This window comes from Hylobates moloch, unplaced genomic scaffold, assembly GCF_009828535.3.
Source record: "Hylobates moloch isolate HMO894 unplaced genomic scaffold, HMol_V3 SCAFFOLD_8, whole genome shotgun sequence".
Lineage (NCBI taxonomy): Eukaryota > Metazoa > Chordata > Mammalia > Primates > Hylobatidae > Hylobates > Hylobates moloch.
Genome location: NW_026652283.1, coordinates 104,928,389 through 104,952,795, shown reverse-complemented (window position 1 = coordinate 104,952,795; position 24,407 = coordinate 104,928,389). Strand labels below are relative to the sequence as shown.

The following is a 24,407-nucleotide window of genomic DNA, read 5'->3' as shown; positions in this document are numbered from 1 at the left end:
CTGAGGTATTTTACTTTGAGCAATCATAATGTCACTGTTCTTACTATGGTCATATTTAAATCACATGGCAAAGCAGAATGCCCTGGGGTGAATTTTTGTGAGCCCAATGATAGTGGACCATTCTGCAATTAATTGGAAGCCTCTAGATCTACCCTGATTGTATTACTAATATTATATATAATAATAATAAATGAATAAAAGTTAAATTTATTATGCTACATGCTGCCTGACTACTTTTATCTAAATCAATAATTCTCAGTGGGGGCAGTTTTGTCCCAGAAGAGACATTTGGCAATATCTGGGAACATTTTTTGTTTGTCACACTAGGGGTGGGGATGGGGATGGAGAAAGAGAGGATGGTGCTACCGGAAACTAGTGGGGGATGTTACTAAACATCCTACAACGTGTAGGATACAACAGAGAATTATTTAACCCCACATATCAACAGTGCCAAGGTTGAGAAACCCTGATCTAAATAACCAAATCAGAATGCAGGGATCTGATCAGCTGAGTAGCATCGGGTCATGACCGTGGCTGAGGGAGAAAGAAATCAGCACCCTGAAAGAGTTTTTGTCAAATCAAGTTTTCAGGACATTTCTAAATACAATATATTATTTAGCAATGAATTTGGAGATAGGATAGGTGGAGGAGAGGGAAAGATATAAACATGACATGTATAGAGTACTCCATTATGAGTTATTAAAAAATATTAGTGCTAATTTATAGCAATAAAGACTGATATTAATTATTGGCAAGATAATCCATATGCTGGATAATTTGCTTTTATAACATGGATGACAGCATTTTATTTAAACAAACGTCTTATCTGATTTAGAGACAAATGAAAACTTCATGACCTGATTTGCTTACATATTAAAATAGATAAATGTGATAAAATACATGTCCGCCAAATAAACCCCAGTTTATACGGGAAGCTTTAAAAAATTATAAAAAAGTCATCACAAATCAACAGTAAAGAGATGGATTACTCGATAATAATGATTTTGAGATAACTGTTTAGGAGCTTGGGAAAAGTTTGGAAAAAGTTATCTCACTTCTCTTCATATATCAAAATAAAAGTACAAATGGATTAAAGAGTTACCAAACAAAGCTAGGAGAAAATTAAATGGACTTGCTCTCCAAGTATAGGAAGACTTTCTCATATTCTCCTACTGTGTCAGTGGGAGAAATACAAAGGAAAACCTCCATAAAGCGTCCCAGCATAAATGAATAGGGATATTTACATTTGTCAAAACTCCAAATTACCAAATTACCAAATTCAAGAGCAAACCACTGACTCAGAAAAACATTTACAGCACAAATTTAAAAGCCACTATTTTTATAATTTAAAGTTCATATGAGATTATTAAGATATTTTTAAAAAGCATTAGCCAATAGATAATTGGTCAGAGGACACAGAAAATTTTAAAAATGAATAATATTCCATTTAAAATATATGAGAAAAAAATCTAATTTTACTAATGCTCTAAGAAATACAAATTTAAATAATATACCATTTTCCACTCATCAATTTACCAAAAAAAAAAACTTTAAATACAAAGGAGCAGTTAAAGAGGCTTTCTTATATTACAGGTGGATTGTAAGTTGGTACAACTCTCTGGCCCACTGAACTCACTTCTAAAACTTAAGGAGGAAACAATCTCAAAATATGGAAGAACAGCTTTATACACAAAAATGTTTATTGCAATATTATTTTAAATAGACAATTTCTTATGTTCAGCAATAGTTGAAGTGATCGTTGTGATGCATCCATTAATGTGGCAAATGTTAAGCACCATTTGAAAAGATATTTGCAAAGAATTTTAATAAAATGAAAACATTCTTGTGTTACAATATGAGGTTAAAAAGTTGCTCAGGATAGGTGTAGTGGGCTGAAGGGTGGTCTCCCCAAATATATGTCCACATTCTAATCCTCTTCAAAGAATTCTATATGGTAAACTCTTTGGGGATTAAAAAAAGGGAGAATATGTTTATATTTAAGTATTGGCAGCAGCATTTGTCACATATATTTAGTAAAATAAAGAAATCCAAATGCCAATCAATAACAGTCTTAATATTCACAATTGAAATTAAAAACATTGACCTATTAATTCTTTTTTTTCTTTCTCATCTCTGATTTTTTTTTATTATACTTTAAGTTCTAGGGTACATGTGCACAATGTGCAGGTTTGTTACATATGTATACATGTGCCATGTTGGTGTGCTGCACCCATTAACTCATCATTTACATTAGGTATATCTCCTAATGCTATCCCTCCCCCCTCCCTAACCCCACAACAGGCCCCAGTGTGTGATGTTTCCCACCCTGTGTCCAAGTGTTCTCATTGTTCAATTCCCACCTATGACTGAGAACATACACCATGGAATACTATGCAGCCATAAAAAGGATGAGTTCATATCCTTTGTAGGGACATGGATGAAGCTGAAAACCATCATTCTGAGCAAACTATCACAAGGACAGAAAACCAATGACCTATTAATTTTACAAAACAAGAAAGATAAAAATCAGTTTGTTACTGTTAATTGAGCCTGACTCCATATTTTAAAAATTGGACCCCCACAGTATATTTGCATTTTCAATTATGTTTCAAATAGATATATAGAGAGTGGCAATTCACTTGTATAAGCAAATAGAAACAGTGCATTCCATCAACTTCACCCTGATAGTAATGGCACTGGTGCAAAGAGGGAATTCAGCAAAGACATTGCATAACTGAAACATAATATGCAGCCATGAAAACACATCTTTTTAAAGAGAAAAATCTGTTTCCAAGAACAAAAATCTTGAATCTGTGAATTCTTTATCTTAATTCAGAAGATGGTAAATAATCACTCCCAGTGTTAAGCGTGTCAAATTTACCTGACAAAGTCAATTTGGCAGAAGCCCAAAGTTAATGGTAAGAACGTATTTATTTGTTCTCCTTCCTGAGTCCTTCCAGGCATGTTAAATAAACAGAACATATCTATGTCTTAAAAGCTCTACAATACAATCAAGGGAAAATATGCTTAAACACTTGTGTGATAATTCAGACCAAAAAAAAAAGTTAAGTAAAATATTTTCCTTAGCCATCCGGACATAGCCAAATTACAAGATATTTTTAAAAATATACAAACAAAAATATTGCTGCTTCAGGATATGCTTCAATGTTCCCAGAGAATTCAGTTTTGAATTTTGTCTTTTAGAACACCTAAATCTGCAACAGCCACGTAATTCCTATACTAAATGATCACTTAAAGGGGTAAAATATAAAACATCTCTTCAGCTGTATTCTGGAGAGAGGTGCATTATATTAGGAGAAAAATAAAGAAAAACAAATATTTTCATGAATACTGTATTATTAGTAACCTTAAAAAATGGTACCCATTCTGGTAGAAAAAGTGATTTCCTAGAAAATCTATTTTCTAACAAATAAAATGTCTAAAATGAAACGGCATTAGCTGAAACTCATCTCTAAAAGGCTCAAGTTAATGTGTTCAAAAACACAGTATTTTCCATGGCATTTTTGGTGGGCAAGTTTCCACTGGTCTTTCACGTTTCTGCACATCTTGTGAATAGAGGTTCTGACTGCCTTTGTTCCAGAGTAGCTTTCCAAAAATGTATAGTGAAGAAACTTGAAGGATAGAGACAGTCTCTTGCCTCATCAAAGGCAAGGCATACTTAAACATCCCATTATAAAAGATTCAGGTTTGGTAAGCTCAGGGTCCCTTCCAGTAATGTAACTTGCTGCATGTACAGGTGTTCCCTGGACCTCTGTGCATTACCCTGTGGGAATTGGGACTCAGGGAACAGGCATAGGAAAATGCTGATACTCCAGCTACTGCTATTCCTGTGACTAACAAATTCCCCTTCATATCTGATCCAAGAATATCATACTTTCTGCCATCATTTATGAAATGAGATAAGCTAATTTGTTAGCTTGCAAACAGGGTAAAAACCTTATCAGGCAAGAGCCCATAAGGAATCTATCCCCTTTTGATTTTGCAGGATTGACTCCACAATAAATTTAGGGCTCTCTAATCAAGTTAACTGTTTCTGCCTAGTTTTGGATAAATACTTGTTTTTATTTCAAAGGAAAAGGCCTGGTTCTCAACAGCACAGAAGCTACTTTTGTTATGGACTGTTACTGATCAATTTTTAATGAATTCAATGGCATATGTAGTTGAGAAAAAATTATTTCAAGAAATCCAAACTATAAGGTATTAAAGGACTGCCATTCTCACAGAACCATAAAAATGTTTATTTCAAATTAAGGGATTCCAGCAGTCTGGAACAACGGTAGTAGAATTATACAGTTCAAACATTATTCAAGTATCTTGTGCCTTTTTGCTATGGAAATACTGAATGGATAGTATCCTAACTTAGTAAGTGAACTTACTGAGTTGATACAGATCCAGACAGACTCAGTTGACACTTACTTAATAAGTGAACTCTATTGGATTTTGTATGACAGACCCAGTTAATGCTTAATGACTTTAGTTTCTGAACCACTAATCTCGACTCATCATCCAACAAGGATGAATATGTATTCATGGTGCTCATGGAATGGAAATTTGAAATCCAAACTATTTCCAAAGAGTTGTTACATAATATAATTATGTTGTATATTCAAGAGTGCAATTGTGAAATTTCATGTCAATGACCTTGAGGCACATAAAAAGTATGTTAATAATACTGCCTTATAAACATACTTTAAATTTTTTTTCCCCTAAGTGCTTTCATATGGAGTCAAGGACCTGTAAGGAGTAGATACAACAAAAGACACACGGATATAAGTTTAGAAGAAGAGATCCTTTAATCCAGAGTAGCCAGTATCTGCTATCAGGAAGGCACACAGAATAGAATACAGTAGCCAGGAGAAGCCTTCTCCAGGGCAATATGTGTAAATGGCTCGCTGATGGGATGAAGATATCTTCAAGGGCTCCAAGTGACTCCTAAACTTCACTGGGAACTGCTTTTCAGGAACTGTACTTGTAGAATGAAGTACTAATGAACAGTAAAAGGAATTAAAAAGGAGGAACAAGGGCAAGAATCTGTTTGCTTTTCTTGGAGTCTGTCCAATGTATAAAGCGCTCTATTTATAAAAGACGAATCCAGTTGTTTAATAGGTGCTGCTTTTGGTTTCTTATAGGATTCTCCCTTCAGAACAGTCTATTCCTCTGCTCCAATTCTGTATTAATCGAGCAACCTATTAACCTCGTTCTATCCCTGAATGAACCATTCAGGCTAGAAGGGATAAAATGCAGTTTCTGAAATTCTGATACTTAGACCACTTGGATCAGAGTCACTTTGGGGTGTTAAAAATGCAGATTTCTAGGCCCTGCTCCAGAATCACAGACTCAATCTCCTAAGGTGAGCCCAGGAATCTGCATTCTAAAGAGCTCCCCAGTTGGATAATGGGCTGAATTTTGAGACTCAATAGACTAGATAGAGTTTATTTCTATCTGCTTTGCTTTAGAAGTTAATGTTTGTGAACATGGACTCAATCTGTCCAATAATTCTTTTTATATAAGAAAGCAGATATTTCTTTTGTGTCAGAAAGTAGTTTTTACAGACTCAAAAGGCAGCTCTTAAATATATTTTCATTTACGCATATTTATCCTCCACTGACTGACGAAATTTTAAACCAACACACACACACACACACACACACACACACACACACACACGCACGCAACATGTTATGACTGCTTTATCTGATTGGATGCCCCTCTATTAATAAAGCACATTTTCTACAGCTGTTTAAGAGTGAATTCATTAAATACATATAATTGTGTATTTATGCAAGTAGGCTTGAGAGAACATGCTAATAACGTAAGATAAATAAGAAAGGCCACGCTGTCAGTGCCACAATGCACTGTTCCTGTCTGGGCTTCTAATTCCAGAACTCACACAAACAGTACTTAAGTCTTTGACTTCTTAATTTTAAAATATCATTGAAGTTAAGAAACTTATGAAACAGTTTCCAACTACTGTGTTTGCAAGATATGTCACTAGGGATTTAGTTATTTCTGTATCAAGGATCGACGATTGATGTATGATGACCTTGGAATGTACCTTCTCTAATGATATCTCATCATCACTGATATAATGTTAGTGTATTAGTAAGTCTAGGGTTAATAAGGCATTCCTCAGGTACAAGCAACTGAGCCTTGGTGAACTTCGCACATGCTCTCATAAGAAAATGATTCCACATTGGAATAACTATATTGATTAGCTACACTTCAAAAGGGAAAGTCATTCTAGCTTTGACTTCTCTCCCACAAATGTCATTCATTGAGAGCTTATCACATGCCAGCACTTTATACTTGTTTTCCTTCTTAACTCTCATTGCCACTTGTGCCACTGGTTGAGTTAGTTCTATCCTTGTCCAGATTCACAAATGAGGAAACGGGGATCTAGAAGAATTAAGTAATTCAGTGATTACCTGTAATCAGTCAGAGGACTAGTCAAGTGGCAGAGTCACATTCAAACCCAGGTTGCCTGGCCAAAAGTCTATGTGCTTTCAACAATACTGTCATTCTCTCATGTGACTATTTGTTTGAGTTGGAGTACCTCTTCTAAGGCCTTCTAAATATTTGTCTTAATCTTTTTTCCTTCCCTCCTCCTCCCATATCAACTTAGTGTTGTTTAATTATCTCTCAGAAGATGACCCTTGCTTAAAGTCGATTCTACCTTTCAACCTTTCAGCTCTTGTTATAGTAGTCTGCAACCCTGTTCCCCTTTCATGGTTTGCACATTTATGTGCACATTCACATGTCAAGGGTATAGGGATTAAAAAAAAAATACCCTGTATTTCTGTAACCTTGCCTAGTGTTACTTGGTTGAATAAGCTATGACCATAAGACTTTTAAAAGACTATTTTTTTTGTCCTTAAGCTTTGTTTATCTAGGTCCCAAGTTTTGTTTATGTAGACCCCCACCCCCACTTAACACTGAAGAATTTATTTAATCAAACTATTTGTATTTTACGAAGCCCTACTGAATTCCAACACCATTTGAAAACCGGTGCTCATTCCTAGTTTAGATTATGATATGGTAAATGAAAATATTGCCGATTTAAAAAATCTAATTTTTCTTACCTAGTCTTACAAAGCAATGGTTCTCCCATTTCACATGCACACCACCATCCCCAATCACTAAGGACATTTGTGAAAATGCAGATTCCCAGGCCTTACCCTCCAAAGATGTTGTAAATAAGTAGGGTGAGGCCCAGGAATCTGTAGTTTAACCAAGCTTATTATGTAATTCTAATACAAATATTCTGTGATCCACACGCTGAGAAATCAACAGAAATATAAATGTTTTTCATGTACATAGGGCAATGCCCTCAATTAGCTGGAAACTTCTTAGCTAACTTTTGGGACTACATTTTTTTCCTCATAGGTACAACAAATTTAACACTGACAGTAATGGCTGTTCAGTCATCCAACAAATATTTCTGGGAAGTCTACCTTAATCTAGGAATGGTGAATATCTAATAGACGAGATATGAGGCACATCTATCACCCCTCATACCTGCAGTGCCCATGACAGACATCGCTTATAAATCATGGGCATTCTTGTCAGCTAAGCCTAGACCCATGACTGTGAAACCACTCCTAATCAATCTTAGAGCAATAGCTAGGACATGACCACTGGGTCTTTGCCCATAGGGCATGGAAATAAAAAGAAAGTAAAAGAAATTGAGAAATATTGGGAATATTGGCTAAATTTAGAGCTTTCTCCCTTTCTCCCTTCTCACTGAGTACCCTGTACTATCTCTGCAGCTTGGTGGCAGGCTCAATGCTATCCCAGGTCAGCGAACCTAGCTGCTGGAGGCAGACAGCTAAAGGCCCAAGGACAGGTGAGAAAACTGGCCAAGCAAAGAACTTTCAGGGTATTGAGATAAAAGATCCCTCCTCTATTCTCATTCCTATCCTTCCTCTTACTTAAGGACCTCTCTCCAGATGGAAAGCCCATCCAGGCTTCCTGCCCTGGGCATTAAAAAAATTCTATTTAGGGTGCATTTATGATAAAAACCTTTTTACTATGGCTTTGGATCTTCGCCTTTCGATTCCTATTTGAGACTCAGAGAAGCCAAATGACTTAGCCAAGTTAAAAATAGAATTCAGTTCTCTGGACTCCTAGTTCATTGCTCTGCAGAGATTTAAGAACCTTGATGCAATTAGCTCATAAAAATAACATTGCATAGTCCTTTGTCCAGTAATTCTGAAATAACTTGGTCATATTTATATATCACAGCTTCTATCTTTGAGAATCTTTCATTAGGTCAGTCTCAACCGGGAATAAGTTTTGCAGACAGCAACTCTACATTATTGTAAACTATATGCCTTTAATAATATTTAATGTATTTCTGCAGAGGTGGAAAATTGCTTCATTGTAATACCCCCAGGAAGAGTAGGTATTTATTATCTCAACCATGGCACAGCCTGGAGGGGTTAAAACAATAAGAGCACTGAAGGCCCTGAATCTCAGCTCCACCTCTTACCAGCTGTGTAACCGATGCAAGTTACTTGGCTCTCTGAGAACCTGTTTATCTATAAAGCGATGAACTTATTTCTCTTGTAGAGTTTTCCTAGAAGTGAAATTAGTTAATGGGTATAAAGATGACATAAATTTATGCCTGGCATGTCATAGTGCTTAGTAAATGTTAGCTCCTTCTTTCTTTTTCTCTTATACATGTTACCTCAGTGTCTCCCAGGACCAGCAATATTTGTGAGGTCCAGTGAAAAATAAAAATATGGTGCGATTTGCTCAGAAGCAATTAAGGACTTCAAGATGGAACCAGCAGAGTAGTCAACTCAGCATGGGGCCCTTTTGAAGAACTACGCAGGACACATGTCCATGTAGTCCAGCCCTGGCTGCGGGATTATCTCTGGAATGAATGCTCTCTAATCTTCTCTGTGGCTTTGTTTAGTCAGTGCTGAAGTTCATGGTGAGCACTTGAAGTACCAGCACAGGGTCAGAAGTGTGTTAGATTCAACCTCAGCTGTTCTACTTTCTATGAAACTTCCACACCTCAGAAACCTCTTTAAAAAGTGAGCAAAGGACATGAACAGACACTTTTCAAAAGGAGACATACATATGGCCAACAAGCATATGAAAAAAAGCTCAACATCACTGATCATTAGAGAAATTCAAATCAAAACCACAATAAGACACCATCTCACACCTGTCAGAATGGCTATTACTAAAAAGTCAAAAAATAACAGATGCTGGTGAGGTTGCAGAGTAAAAGGAACACACGCACTGTCAGTGGGAATGTAAATTACTACAACCATGGTGGAAGAAAGTGTGGTGATTTCCCAAAGACCTAAAAACAGAAATACCACTCAACCCAGCAATTCTATCACTAGATACATACCAGAAGGAATATAAATCGTTCTATCATAAATACCCATGTACATGTATGTTCATTGCAGCACTATTCACAATAGCAAAGACATGAAATCAACCTAAATGCCTATCAATCGTAGACTGGAAAAAGAAAACATGGAATACCATGCAGCTATAAAAAAGAACGAGGTCATGTCCTTTGCAGGAACATGGATGGAGCTAGAGGCTATTATCCTTAGCAAATTAAGGCAGGAATGGAAAATCAAATACTTCATGTCTGACTCATAAGTGGGAGCTAAATGATGAGAGCATGTGGACACATAGAGGGGAACAACAGACATTGGGCCTATTGGAGGGTGTAGGGTGGGAGGAGGGAGAGGATCAGGAAAAATAACTAATGGGTACTAGGCTTAGTATTTGGGTGATGAAATAATCTTTACAACAAACCCCCATGGCAGAAATTTACCTATATAATAAACCTGCACATGTGCCCCTGAACCTAAAATAAAAGTTACATTAAAAAAAAAATAAAACCTCTTTAAGGCTTGTAGGAGTCTAATAATAACTCTTTCTTCATAGGGCTCTGGTGCAGGTGAAAAGAGATTAAAGCAGGAAAAAGTACTAATCCAGGGCCCTGGCACTGAGGACTCATGTGTTGGCTGTCATTATAGTGTCTTTCTTTCCCTTATATATCTCCCAAGTCTTCAGGCTTTACTAATCCAATAGGTTGTATGTATGACAGTTCCCACAGGAAGTGCCACCCAAGACGCTGCCAAGGCACCCATGCCCAGAGAGAAAAGCATGCAAAATGGACAGAATCTCCATCATTGATTATTTTAATGCATGGACACTTCAGAACTAAGCATAGTGAATTGCCTTTATTACAACATAAAATGATGATGATGCTATTAATGAAATTAATGAAAGTAAAATATCTGTAGCTTGTAGTGGCAATTTGTTTTCTAATATATTTGCATCATCATCTCATTTAATGATCCCTTCCTCTAAAGCACCCTGTCTGCAGATTACGTTATCATCTCCATTTTACAGGCGAAGAGATGAAGTTTCCAAGACATTTAGTGATTTGTTCCAAGGCGCATGCTAATCTGATTCCTAGTCTGGTGTTCCTTTTTCCCCATCAACAAGAATGTGGTTAAAGTAGCATTTATGTGTCTGTCTCATCTATTCCTGTGCATAATTGCTTTACTACTTCAACCAACAATGACTATACAAATAATTTCATGTAGTTTTCAAAAACAAAGGGAAATTGGACAAAGTAGTAAATAACTCATTTTACATTTAAATAGGCTTGAGGAGCTTGGGAAAAATGTTAAAGTTTGAAATTCTATCTAATTGTTCACAAAGCCTGTGCTACGCTATCACAGTTTCCATTAAAAGTGGTCATTTGGGAAACTTAGTATCCTGGATGGATAATTTCCCAGAGTAAAAGACCCACTAACAAGGAATTGTGGTCATCTGGACTTGCGGCATGTATTTTATCGGTGCAATAATTATGGGAGAGTTGTCATTTTCCAACCCCGTTTTGGAGGTGGAGGTGAGTGGAAAAAGTCATGTCAGCCATGCACTGCCTGCCTCTGAACTTTACATGAGGCAAATAAACTCCCTTTTACTTCCCTTTATTTTGGATTTCTGATATTCCCAGCTAAATCTAATCCCGATACAGCCACTCTCCTCAATTTCCTCCTCAGATGAAAGCTTAGATTTCCATTTCTGGCAAAATGGGAGCTAAAAGACAGATGTGCGTGGTGAATGTGCATTCACCATTCTTTCAGCTGCTGCTGAAGATTTTTCACCTCCCTGGCCTCTGCTGAACTTACTTGTGGGGACATGCCCATATTGGTGGTTCTACTCTGGAGAGTTCGGGCCTTACATCAACCTCCTCCAGAATCCAACAATGAAGGGGTGACATAGAAAATAATCTCCAAAGATGGCCACCATCAATTTTTTCCTTCCCTATATGCACGTGCCACCCCCTCTTGAAAGGGGGGTCTATTTCTCCTCCCTTTTAAATCTAGGGTAGCCATGTAACTTTGACCAACAGAATGTGGAGGAAGTGATGTTCTGGATCTTGGGACTTCTTATCCCCAGGCTTGAGAGCGGACTGGAAGTTTCCTTTTCAAAGCTAGCTTCGGTGTAAAAGGCTGACTACCCTAAAACCACCAAGCTGTGAGAAAGCCAAAACTAGCTACGCAGTGGACCACATGAGAAGCACCAGCTCGCCATATAACTAAGTCCTTCTTGGGGCTTCTATCACAGCCCAGCCACCAGAAGAATAAGGCTGAGTCGGCGACCCCCAGTCAATGACCAATGAAGCAAAAACTGCCTGGCCAATCCTACCTGAAGTCCTGACCCATAGAATTGTAAGAAATAATAAATCATCATTATCTGAAGCCACTAAGTTTTGGGATGGTTTGTTATATAACAATAGATAACTGAAATAGATGAGGAAGGATGAGAGAACACTTCCGAGGTAAAGAAAGGGAGAATTGGTGAGAAAAGTGAGAACCCTACTCTGCTGTCAGTTTCTCCTGGCTCCCAGTCTCCCAGCACTGAGAGTTTTTTTTTTTTAAAGTGTAAAGCACAACTATTATTTCCATAGACAAGTAAATTCTGCATTCCCAAGAATTAACCTACAATGCAAATTTGGAACACAACTTGTTCAGAAGTTGGCAACTTATTCAATGCCCTTCAACACTCATTCTTGACAGACATGTGATGTTGAGCACCACTGTTCATTTATGTGTCAGACTAATGCCTCGTATGTGAAGCAGACATGAATATCAGGTTAGTCCTGAGCAATTCCAAGGACAGTAATAGCACTATACAATTGTCTGTGTACTATATCTGGTGTAACATGATTATGGGTAATTATGTTAATCAGTACTTTTTATAGCCATCTATTTATTGAATTTGGTTTCTCTCTAAAAGAAAAAATGAATACCAAGGTATGTACGATCTACTGAAAACCTTTACTTATTTCACCACAAAAAGTTCTCAGAGGAAAATTCTCTGTTCCAACCCAGCAGAAGACAAGGTATTTAAATAGAGAAATTTTTATAAACGTGCTTTCCAGGGACATATTAAGCATGTCAGTGGAGAATCATTTTACTAAAACTATCTGCTTGGTTACTAAGAATTATCAAAGTATTTATAGTTCAGTTAATTTAAGAAGAGGACTTCAGCTTTTTAATTTCTGAAATTAGTACAGCTTTTTAATTTCTGAAATGAATACTAGAATAGTAGCTTGAAAGGATTTTGGTGGACAAAAGTTTTCAACCATGATTGGCTGCTGGAAGCATTTGGAATCCTTTCATTCCCGCCCGTCTACCCACCCTCTGCCCACCTTGCAGAGGTTTCAGTTAATTGTTCTGGGGCAGACATCAGGCAACAGGATTTTAAAAAAATACTCCATAGGATTCTAATACCTAGCTAAGACTGAAAACAATGTTGAAAGAGTGTGGGCTTTGAAATAATCCATAGGATTGAATTCCAAGCATGAATAGTTTTATAACTGAGGCAAATGGCAAAGCCATGGTAAGGTTCTATGGCAGTGGTTCTCAAAGTGGGGTCCCTTAGTAAGCAGCATTGGCAATATCTGGAGAACTTACTGGAAATGAAAATTCTTTGGTTCCACCCAGACCTACTGAATCAGAAAGTCTAGGGTAGGGAGTGGGGCCCAGCCTCCAGGTGATCCTGCCACAGGCTACAGTTTGACAAGTACTGTGCTACATGATAAGAATTACAAGGGCTGACTCCATGTACCTTCACTGTTCCTCAATATCTACATAAATTTTCACAGCCTAGAATTCTTCTCTCTCTCCTTGTCAAGGTCTCTTGCTTTTTAAAAAATTGTAAAAGTCTAGTAGCAAAACTTCAAAAAAGTAAATGCATTGTTTTATTTCTGATTCTTTAATTCACTTTTATTACGTTATAATTAGAAAAGCAGAAAGAATAAAAAACTCCTACTTTGCAATGTTATTAACGTTTGATATAAATTTGGTTTTTACAAGAAAAGATCAAATTTTGCATATTGTTAAATAAACTTCTTAATGTGCTATTTCACACACCGCATCTTTTACATGCTACTATTTAATACAATATTTGTACATATCAACATATCACATTTTTGGTGTAGACTTATATTCCATTATATAAATATACCATAATTTATTTAATCCATCCTTTATCAGTTGATTATAATTTTTGCTTTTACAAATAATGTTCCCATTAATTATTAAAAAATTGTTTACATCCATGATGCCATGCTTGGGATCAGTTTTCAAGATGTGGTATTGCTGGATCAAAGCATACAGTGGCTATTGATGCACGTTGACAAATTGTCCTTAAAAAAAAACTGCACCCTTAGCAAGGGATGAGAATGCCAATTCTTTTGTACCACAGTTCTTGCTATATATTACTAGTTTGTTTAGTCTTTGTCAGTTTAATACAAGGATGACTTCATAGTGTTTTTCTTTAATGAAGTTAAATCTGTCATTGTGCTTTTGTTTAATGCCTATTTGTATTTCTTTATTCTCATTATTTGTCCATTTTTTAAAAAATGTGAGTATTCACCTTTTTTCCCTATTGAATTGTAAATGCTCCTTATATATTAAGGATTACTTTTACCAACAATTGGAGCTAAGAAAAATATCATAAATACTCAATTGAGTAATATCAGAATAAGTTAATTTCAATTTATTATTAATAAGAACTATAAATAATTTGGTTGGATTACACTATTGCAAATCTGGCAACAATCAGTACCCATTTCCCTTTCCTAGGCCTGAGCTATGCTGAACAAAATTTAGTCCTTCTCTGATTATTAGAGATCTTGTGGTGCCTACAGAGGATTATTCTAAAAAAACTTTTCCATTGTGCAAAGAGAATGAGACACAGAAAGCCCAAGTCCTGCCTCCACAGGCTACCAGTTGGACAACCTAGACTGGGGCAAGTAATTTAACGTCTAGTGCTTTGGTTTCCTTATCTTTCAAACAGAAATAACAAAAATAACCTCTACCTCATATGATGACTATGAGAAACAATGAGTGTAAGAGTTAAGCACACAGATTTCAGAGCCTTTCTGGATTTGAATTCCCACTCTACCATTTAATAGCTATTGTCTTGGGAAAGTTCTTAATCCCTCTGGTCCTTAGTTTCCTTACCTGTATAATGATGAAAATAATATAATTTACCTATTAGGGTGGTTGTAAGGTTTAAATAAGTAAAACCTATTTACCTACCTATCTATCTATGTGTCTATCTATCCACGATACCTGTTTAGCTATCATCTGTATAGCTACCTGTCAATAATCTATCTGGCATTTAGAACAGTAGCTGGCAGGAAATAAGCACAATAATCATTATAATTAAATAAAATAACTTTATTTTATGTCCTTTCTTAACCACAGTCCCTCACAAATGTCACTGGTAGGGACTATAACTGCTATAGGGGCCACCACAATAATGGTAGTTATATAAAATTGGGTTGAATCTCTACCAAACCCAGGACATACTCTGGAAATGAGTTTCTGAATAAGCCTCTAGCATCAACTTGCTTTTTTGGTGATTCACCTCATTTTATTAAATGTGAAGGGGAGGAAAACCAATCTGGCTTTTGTTAGCTGAATAATGACTGCAAAGCTAACCATGTGAATTGATTTTTTTGCTTCCATCCTAGAAACCCACCTTCGGCAGATAAGCTATAAAAATAGTGTACCCAAGATGCTCTAAGACAGGTTCATGTCATTTCCTCTCACAAAGCAGAACGCTGAATTGATTTTTAGATTAATTGCCTATAGTTGGGTTAACTAAATTCTGTGTTCTCTGATTCATGCTCTGTACTAGCTCACAAGAAAATTTTTGGTCTTAACACTTAATATGAATCTAATTAATGCAAAGATAATTAAAAGAATCTCTCAGCATTTTGGTCATTTTATCAGATGAAACTCCCACTTTTATCCCCATGATTTACACTGTATAAAAGAAAATATACCCATATGGAATACGCTTGTGAATCAAAAACAAAGCCAGTGCCCAAAATACAAATCAAAAACACTGTCTAGAACAACAGGCTTCAACTAATGAATTAAAATGATTGCTGGTTTCTTTAAAATATTAAGCTCATCGATGCTTGCCAAAAACCCCTTGGCTAGCTGAGGGATTCAAACTGCATTGTTCAGCTAGAGTTTGAAATCCTTCCATTCATCATTGACATGTGAGAGACAAGACAAGGTTTTTGACAAAAAGGGGATGAGGCGCCAGATGGTTTCCATCTGTATCTCCATTGATTGTACAATGAAAACCCACCTTCCCTAATCAGAAGGCTGTGCCATACATGGAAAATGAATACCCAGTGTTTTTAAAGAAGCACAATCACCCCTTCCCAACCATAGATGTATAAATATTAATGAACACAATCTGGTTCTAAGCAAATTTAGCATGAACTTTTAGCAACCCTCCCTTGACAACTTCCTCTCTTTTTAACTGAATTAAGCTTCTAAGTTCTGTGATTAAAAATAGCAAACCCTGCACTGAAGTTGGATCTGTGACTGAGGTAAACCTCTCCCTTCCAGCTAGTAACCAGTTAACGTAGCTCATGTGATTGTGTGCTTTTTATAACCAAAAAAGGGTCTTAATTTGAATGGATGCTTAGCACATATGAATAGTGAGATATAGAATCCATACAAATAAGTAGAAAATTGATAAATTAACCTATCATTTATGCCATGACTATTTCCAAAACTACTTGAGCAAATTTAGAGATTATTACACACAGTATTGAGGTAGTTGTTAAATAACTTTATTTCTGTAAAACCCTGTACTATATCATATATTGACTCATATTTTAACTTTCCTGTAAGCTAATAGAGAGTATTAAGACTGTTTTAATAACTAATGTTAAAAAGAAAATAGTAGATTCCTTTCTTGGATGTTTGAACTTGAATCATAGTATCACAGCATCTTTAACCAAGAAGATTTGGTTAGTCTTATTCCTTCTTGATTCACTTCCTGAGGTTTTCCTCGAAATATCAGAAGAGACTTAGATTTGAAAATTTCCATTAATTCCTTCCTTTGTTTCTTTTCTTTTTAGTTCAAACTAGGAAGGTTTGCATACTTGCTCCAGCTTATGTGTCTTTAATCTGTTGAAGCAATGCATTTTCCAAGAAGCATGTTCCATGTTTTCACCACTAATGGTTCCCTGTGGATCATAGTGGTAAGTCTTTTAAAGTAAAATATATCAAATCAGTCCAAAGATAATATGAAAAATTAAATCCATATACTAAGCTTTAGTCTTCATGTGACGGGAAGGAATTAATCTTTTTCCTCTCCTGCAACATGCATTGTCTTCCTGCTGTCAATAAACAAAATATTATTGAGTACCTACTATGTGCCTGGCATTAAGCTAAGCACTGAAGATTGATACATTGGACAGTGATGCTGTCTATTCTCAGGCACAGATGCTATTTCAGAGCCATCCTACAGAGATTGGCTAAAGAATGTTCTTTGCTGTATGACAGCAACATTGTGCACAGAGCTCATATGTATTTCCATTGCAAGTGATCAAGCCTGTCTCTTAGCCCCCAGTTGCCTTTCGGGAATAAGCGCTCAGTGGAACTTGCCAGTGTTACCAGCAGTGTTACTGTTTGTTTAAGGTTCAGTTTCACCAGGTCGTGGCAAGTTTTTAAAACTCTTCCTAGCCCAATTTGTTTGTCAGCAGCATGATAAGATATCAGAATAATATCAATAAAGCTGGAGCAAAAGATGAGCTAAAGCTGCAGAGAAAACGCTGAGCTTATCAAAATGCGTTTTTGGTTATGTTCAAGGCAAGAAGAACAGGAAAAGCTAGACCCACAGCTTGAGCCAGATGGTGCAATGTTAGCATTAGACAAAGAGGAAGAGAAACAATGTCTCTCCTCGTTTCTCTTGTAATTTTCATCAAGAAGAATACTCTCCAAACTGCAAAAAAGATACCTTAAATGGTTCATTTTAGTAGGAAACTGAAAAAATAAGAAGATTGAAGGTAAGCCAAAAAAAGAAAAAAAAAGTAAGCACATATATGTGTTTAAGTCTCTAGGCTCAGATGCACTGGATCTTCAGAAATAATGGGAAAAAACAAACAAGCAATAAATAATTGTTTTGATGTATGAGAAAATTAAATTTTTTCTTGATTATCAAAAGAAGGAGCTGGGGCAGTGAGGGGAGAAATGTAGGTTTGGAAAACAATATCCCATAAAATAGCCATAAAACCCCTAATTCTATAAGTTACATTTAAATACATGGTTTATGAATACTATTAAAAGAAAATTATGAGGTATTCAAGAAGAAGTAGCACATAGTTGGGAAGGAGACATAAATATGTGATATATGATATGTGGTATTTGACATATATACTATATGTTATATTACATATACATATATATCAATATATGTAAATATATTCACCTTGATATATATGTATGTAATATAACATATTATATGTAAGTTATATGCATATATGCAAGGTTGCATCATATCCCTATTTCAGCAAGGTATTTGACAAAATCTTACAAGATATCCTCAGGGTACGACTGTAGAATATGGTATGAATGACAAAGAAAGAATGAATGAATTGGACAATTGTTAATTAATTAATCAATATCACTTGAGGAAATGGTATGTAGAAATATCCCACTGAGCTCTGTTCTGTCAAAAAATTTATTGATTTGGGTGAAGCTGAGAGAATTATCATCACAATTGAATCATTGTAGATAGTTGACATAATCGTGTTTCAAAATGAATCTGAACAAATGGGCAAAAACAAATCAGATGGAATTTATTTGTGTAATTATTTTTGTAGAGACAGGGCCTTATTATATTGCCCAGGCTGATCCTAAACTCCTGGCCTCAAAGTGATCCTCCTGCCTCGGCCTCCCAAAGTGCTGTGCTGGGATTACAGGCATGAGCCACTGTGCCCGGTCTCAGATGAAATTTACAGAAGAAACTATAAAGTACTGCACTGAATATCCAAAATTTAGTTAGAAATTGCAGGATGCAGGGTTTGGGGAGACAGGATGACAGCAGTTTAAAATAAAATTTTAAGTTGACACAGTGGTATGGTGGCAAAGTTGAAAAAAAAATTGTCAGTAGGATCTTAGAGAAAGAGTAACAGAACATGTTTGTCCTCTTCACTCCCATTATTCATTGTCATCCTGGTGGTGATGAGGACTTTATCACATACTAGCAAGTGCTATAAGGAGAAATTACCATGAGCAAGAAGTGGCCCTGTTTGTTAGTGATCCATTGTGGAGTTTATCAGGATGATCCTCAGGAACTGGCTGACCTGGGACATAAGTAAAGTATGAAATGAAATATCCAGCATCCTTAGAGGAAGTCTAAAGAATAGAAAACAAAAGAGAGACAGTAAAGCAAGCATGAGGTATGGAAATAGAAATAGTCGAATTGTTCCATGACATAGACCAAAAGCAGCTTCATGTGTGAAAGCTTCATTTAGGAGAGGCTTTGCATTGAAGATCAAAGGGGAACTCATAGACTGCTCAATAAGTCATGCTAGCACAATTGTTTTTCATATGAGAAAAATGGAATCAGATCCCTACCTCATGCCATATAACACAAGAATCCATTCCAGATGAAATATATGCTTAAATGTAAAGACAACATTTTTAAAGAATATAAATTTATTACCACTGTGTATATATTTACTTCAGTGAAACCTTTAAAAAAGACATTTAAGTCCTAAAAGAAAGAAAGAAAATATTAGAATAGAAAGAAGAGAATTTCTTAAGAAAAGTTGAAAAATTACTAACCATAAAAGAAGAAATTGACAAATTTGACTACATTAAAATTAAGTCCTAGAAGAATGACTCCCACAAACAATAATGGTGAGAAGAAGAGCTATTTTGCCTTCAACAAGGTGGTGACCCAAGAATACATCATCAGCATTTACAAGGGCATCCAGGGAGTGGGCTTTAAGAAGTGTGCCCCTTGAGCACTCAAAGAAATTTGCCATAAAGGAAAAGGTACTCCAGACGTGTGCATTGATGCCAGGCTCAACAAAACTATCTGAGCAAAAGGAATAAAGAATGTTCCATACTGTCTCCATGTGCGGTTGTCCAGAAAATGTAGTCAGAATGAAGATTCACCAAACAAACTCATGCACTGGTTACCTGTGTACCTATCATCACCTTAAAAATCTAGTCAGTGTGGGTGAGATCTAACCACTGGCTGTCAAATAAAGTTTATAAGACTGCCGATGAAAATAACATATGTTCATTAAAAAAAATTCCATACAGTGAAATAGTAAGCCAAAAATTGGGAGAACTTTGCAACACCTAAAAGTGACAAAGGATTAGTCTCTCTCTCTCTCTCTCTCTACACACACACACACACGTTTATAATTACTATGAATCTGAAGAGAAGTGGGTGAAGACATGAACAGTATTTAACCAAAAAAAGGAAGCATCAGTGGTAAAGACAGATAGGAAAAGATGTTGAACCTCATTAGAAATCAAAACATGCTTTTTCAGATCACAATAAGGTACATTTTACATGGACAAAACTTAAAAGCCTGACATTACCAAATGTTAGCAAGGATGTAGAGCAAAAAGAAGCCTAATGCACTTCTTGGAGGGAGTGCTGACTAGTTCAATCATTTTGAAAAATACGTTTGAGTTACCTAATAAAGAATATATTTACCCTCTGATCCAGCAATTCTACTCTTAGAAAAACTTACTCAACATGAACCAAAGATATATGGAAGAAAATTCACAGTAGCTTTATTTGTAATAGCAAATCACTGGCAATAAACTCTCCAAAGAGGAAATAACCCAAAAGTCTACACAGACTACACAGAACAAAATGATATATTTGCCTAGCAGAATATTATACAGCAGTGGAAAATGGGCACATTCTAGCTTTATATTCTGGATGAATACATCTTAGAAATACAAATATGAATGAGAAAAGCAAGTTGTCGGAACATATATATGACATGCTACCATTTTTATAAAACCCACAGACAAGCCAAATTTTAGAATATATTGTTTAGGAAGATATACACACATACGTAGTACAGCTAAAACTCATCCAAATGATAAACACAAAATTGATAATAGGGAGGCAGGAGATAGGATCAGGGAGGAATACTACATATTTAATATCAACATTATTGGTAATATCCTACTTTCTAAAATGAGTGTTGGCTTCATGGGGGATTTATTCCATTACCAAGCTTCATAGCCTACATATACGTTATAACATGTACATTTATTCATACATAAAACAAGTTAAGGAAAGAAAAGAAAAAGAGAGAGACCAAGGAAGGCAGGCCTCTTTAACCCCGCCAAGGCTATGTAGGCACTGGCAGGCAACCCAAGGTGTAAAGAAATATTTTGCTTCTTTCTCTGTATTTCAAATGGGTTATGAGTCAACATACAGCTTAAAATTGGATTCTTTCTGGAAATGGGCTAGTCTGTCTAATTTTCCATTAATTCTATGTCAGTAGGGCAAGGTTACAGAGGTACGTACACCTTCTAGTTAAGAGAGGGGAACCTCTCACCATATTCAGCACTAAAGCTATATCTGCAGTAGCATGTTCAATTCTTGGAACTACATTTTATGAGAAGTATTTGAAAAAATAAAGAGCTTCCCAGGAAAGTTAATGTAGACACTGGGGTGTTGAAAATCCATTTCACACGAATGGCTAAGTGAACTTGAATTTGAGATATTCAACTGAGAGAAGAGATTAGGAGAACTGTGATAGCTAACTTCAGAAATTAAAAAGAAATGCTGTGAAATTGCTTTTAAATTTCAGCTTTATACTGCATATAGAGTGGCTCCCTGCTGCCAACGGATAGAAATGTACTGAGGCTGATTTAAGGTTTGAAAATTAAAATACCAGCTCACAACAGCTAGTTGGATGACTGACTCTGGATGATGGCCTATTACAGTCCAACAATTTCCTAGAGCTATGAGAGAATGTTACCCTTTAAAAATGTTTAGAATTTCCATTTTTCCTATAATGGATTATATTTTATAATTCAGACCACAGGCTTAGTATATTTTTGGTCTAAAAATATCTAATAATATTATATAATGTTTATCTTGAATTCAGTTATATCATTTATTTTTTATTTCTATTAACTCAGTTCCAGAGATAAAGAATGAATGACTCTGCTTCTCAATAACTACCTAACTCTGTGGAATTTACTTAATCTCTCAAAGCCACAGTTTCTTCAGCTGTAAAATGGGAATAATAACAATACCCATCTGTAGTGGGTTAAATAATGACCTCCCAAATCTGTTCAAGTCCTAATCCCTGGAACCTGTGAATATGTTATCTTGCAAAGGGACTTTGCAAATGTAGTTAAGGATTTTCTGATGAGGAGATTATGCTGGATTATCTGGTGGCCCAGTATGGTCATAAAATTCCTTATAAAAAGGATGCAGGAGGGGTCAGAGGCAAAGGAGATTATGTGATGGCGGAAGCATAGATTAGAGTGACGCACTTTCTAAAATGGAGGGAGAAGCCAAAAAATCAAGGAGACGTGTGGCCACTAGAAGCTGAAAAAGGCAAGGAAATGGATCCTTCTCTAAGAGCCTCCATGAGGAATTAGTTCTGCAGACCCTTTGACTTCAGCTCTGTGAAACTCATTTCTGACGTCTGACCTCCAGAACTGTAAAATAATACATTTGTGTTGTTTTAAGCAACTAAGCTAGTGGTAATTTGTTACAGCAGCAACAGGAAATGAATTCACCATCTCATAGGGGTTTTGTGGGGATCAAATGAAATAAAGCAGTAAAAAGTTCTTGGCTTCTATTACTATTATCATCAACCTTATTTTCTCAAAATGAAGATTCAGCCTTGCAGTTCAGTGACTGCCCTCAGTTATTTCCCCCGTAAGGCGTTTTCATACTCCATGTACATTAATGACATGGGGAAAAGACCCTGGATGGGAGTAAGGAACTCACAGCCCTAACACTGAGGGTCCTGACAGATGCTCAACTTCTCTAGGCCTCTATCCCTCAGCTATAATTAGAGGCTTGATTGTTCCAGCTCTAAAATGCAAAGATTATGTGCTTACTTAGGTAGTCCAATAAATGCTTTCTAAGTCCACCGTCTTGTTCCTCTCTGATGGTTTATCTTGTAGCTAATGTCTGAATTCTCTAGTGCCGACTGCTCCTAGGTTATCTTTACTTTGGGCACTGATTAACCAGACAGTCCTAATTCCATGCTTTAAGAAAAGGAAGATGAAAAGAGGACTAGCAGTTCTCAGCTTAAATTTATGTTTAAAAAAGATATTCGGTGTTTTACAAATGATGTTCTTAGCAAAAAATCCTAGCTTTAAGAGTCCATATAGATTTGTCCTGGAGCCTTCTGTTTTTAATTCAAGGCAGTTGCTTTCAAGAACAGGGTTGACTGGCCATCCTCACCAAGTGTTCTGCCAAGGCTCTTATCCTCCTAAGTGGCAGGACGTTTGACACACTTCCCTTGTTGCTAAAGGTGTAGATAACGGTACATAGGAATCAAACATGACCAAAATAGAACAGACACCAAAGTAATGTTGAGCACAAGCTCTCTTTCATATCTCCACTTTCTCCAACTCACCATGGAGAGAAGGACTGTGAAAAGGCTTTGCCATCCATAAATTATCCTTTAAATGCAAAACATTCCTACTGATTTGAACTCAGCATAGGGTTGGATGTTGTGATAGAGACTCAGACAGCACTCAGTTGACATACAGAGAAAGTACTACTTCAGTATGAAGCAACCCTCAAAACTTCCTTCAAAAGATGGTCTTGAAAGAAGAGTAGATCTTTACTAGCTGGAGAAAACAAGAAGGACATTTTGGGGAAAAAGAATGATGTGTATAAGTGCAGAGAGGCTTCCTCTAAAATAAGAAATTACTGTGTTTGGCATGTCATGGGGAGGGAATAGACACTAATTGAAGATGATGCTAAGGTCAGCTGCTACCAGTCTGTGCTTGCCATACTGGTCATCTGAATTTTACTGTGTAGCACTCAGCAATTAAAGAGACAACTGTCATGAGGAATGGGGCATGTTCAGATTGGGTTTTTTAAGAAAATAGGTAAAAACTGGTAGAGGCATCCAGTATGTGGCAATAATTGAGGTCTGGGAGAGGGGCTGTCAGAGTGAAAAGAGGGAGGTGTTGAACTGGCGCTGCCTTCATTGAAAACCAAGTGGATGTTGGAGAGACAAGGTCTACAAGGACCTGGAGGCTTCCAGCTTGGCTGATTAGGTGTATGGTAGCATCATTGGCCACGCCGTGAAAAACAAGGATGGAGGAAGACCGAATAAAGGTTGGGACCACAGACACTAAACTGAGTGGGTAGATAGAAGGTAAAGAGAAAATCAGAACCCTAGAGAAAAGAACCACTTGGGCAAAGTAAGGCAAGGAAGCAGACAGGAAATGTGTAGGCAGAGGGACACAGGAGATTAAAAAGGATGATGTCAGAGAAACCAGATGCAGAAAGATGGACATGGAGGTGCAGATCAGCTGCTGTGCCAAATGTGGCAATATGGTCTGGTAGGTAAAGGACAGAAATGGGCACCACAGAGCCAAATCCAAACCCCCAGGGCCCTGAGCGTCCCCATGTGGAGGTGAACACGTCCCCTCTCCCTAACTTGATGAGATACCTCTCGTGACATTTGACATGTGCCTTGTACAAAGTATGGGTATATTTGCTACATGAAACCAAGGGAAATGGAAGCTTTCCCATATTCCCACAATGCCAGAAGGCAGAGCCTGGCTCTAGCCACCCCCACTCAACAACTTAAAACCAAATCAGTCCCCAAAGTATTGAAAAGGCAAGATAGGAAACAATGAGTAATGTGGGCCCAGGAATGAAACCAAAGCACGCAGCAATATGCCCACATGCAGATGCAACGTTGGCCTCCTCCTCCGCGGCCCTTCCAAACTGTTTAGAAAGAATAGATGATTAGGACTCAGTATAATTCATTCTCTTTCACCGAAGTAGAAATTAATTGCCGCTTAAGTGACTAGAGAAAGCAA

The 24,407-nt window shown here is 36.7% G+C and overlaps 1 protein-coding gene across 7 annotated transcripts in view; it reads right to left on the bottom strand.

Annotated features, from left to right (window-relative positions):
• The window catches only part of THRB (thyroid hormone receptor beta), a 381,142-nt gene that overhangs the window by 298,210 nt on the left and 58,525 nt on the right, over positions 1-24,407 (bottom strand). The window contains exon 1 of one of the 7 annotated variants that reach the window (XM_032162288.2): positions 18,622-18,912. The exons of the other annotated variants lie outside the window; for them this stretch is intronic. The gene's annotated coding sequence lies outside the window, so the exon portion shown is untranslated. Of the gene's footprint in view, positions 1-18,621; positions 18,913-24,407 lie in introns of those variants that run through there. 7 annotated transcript variants of the gene reach the window in all.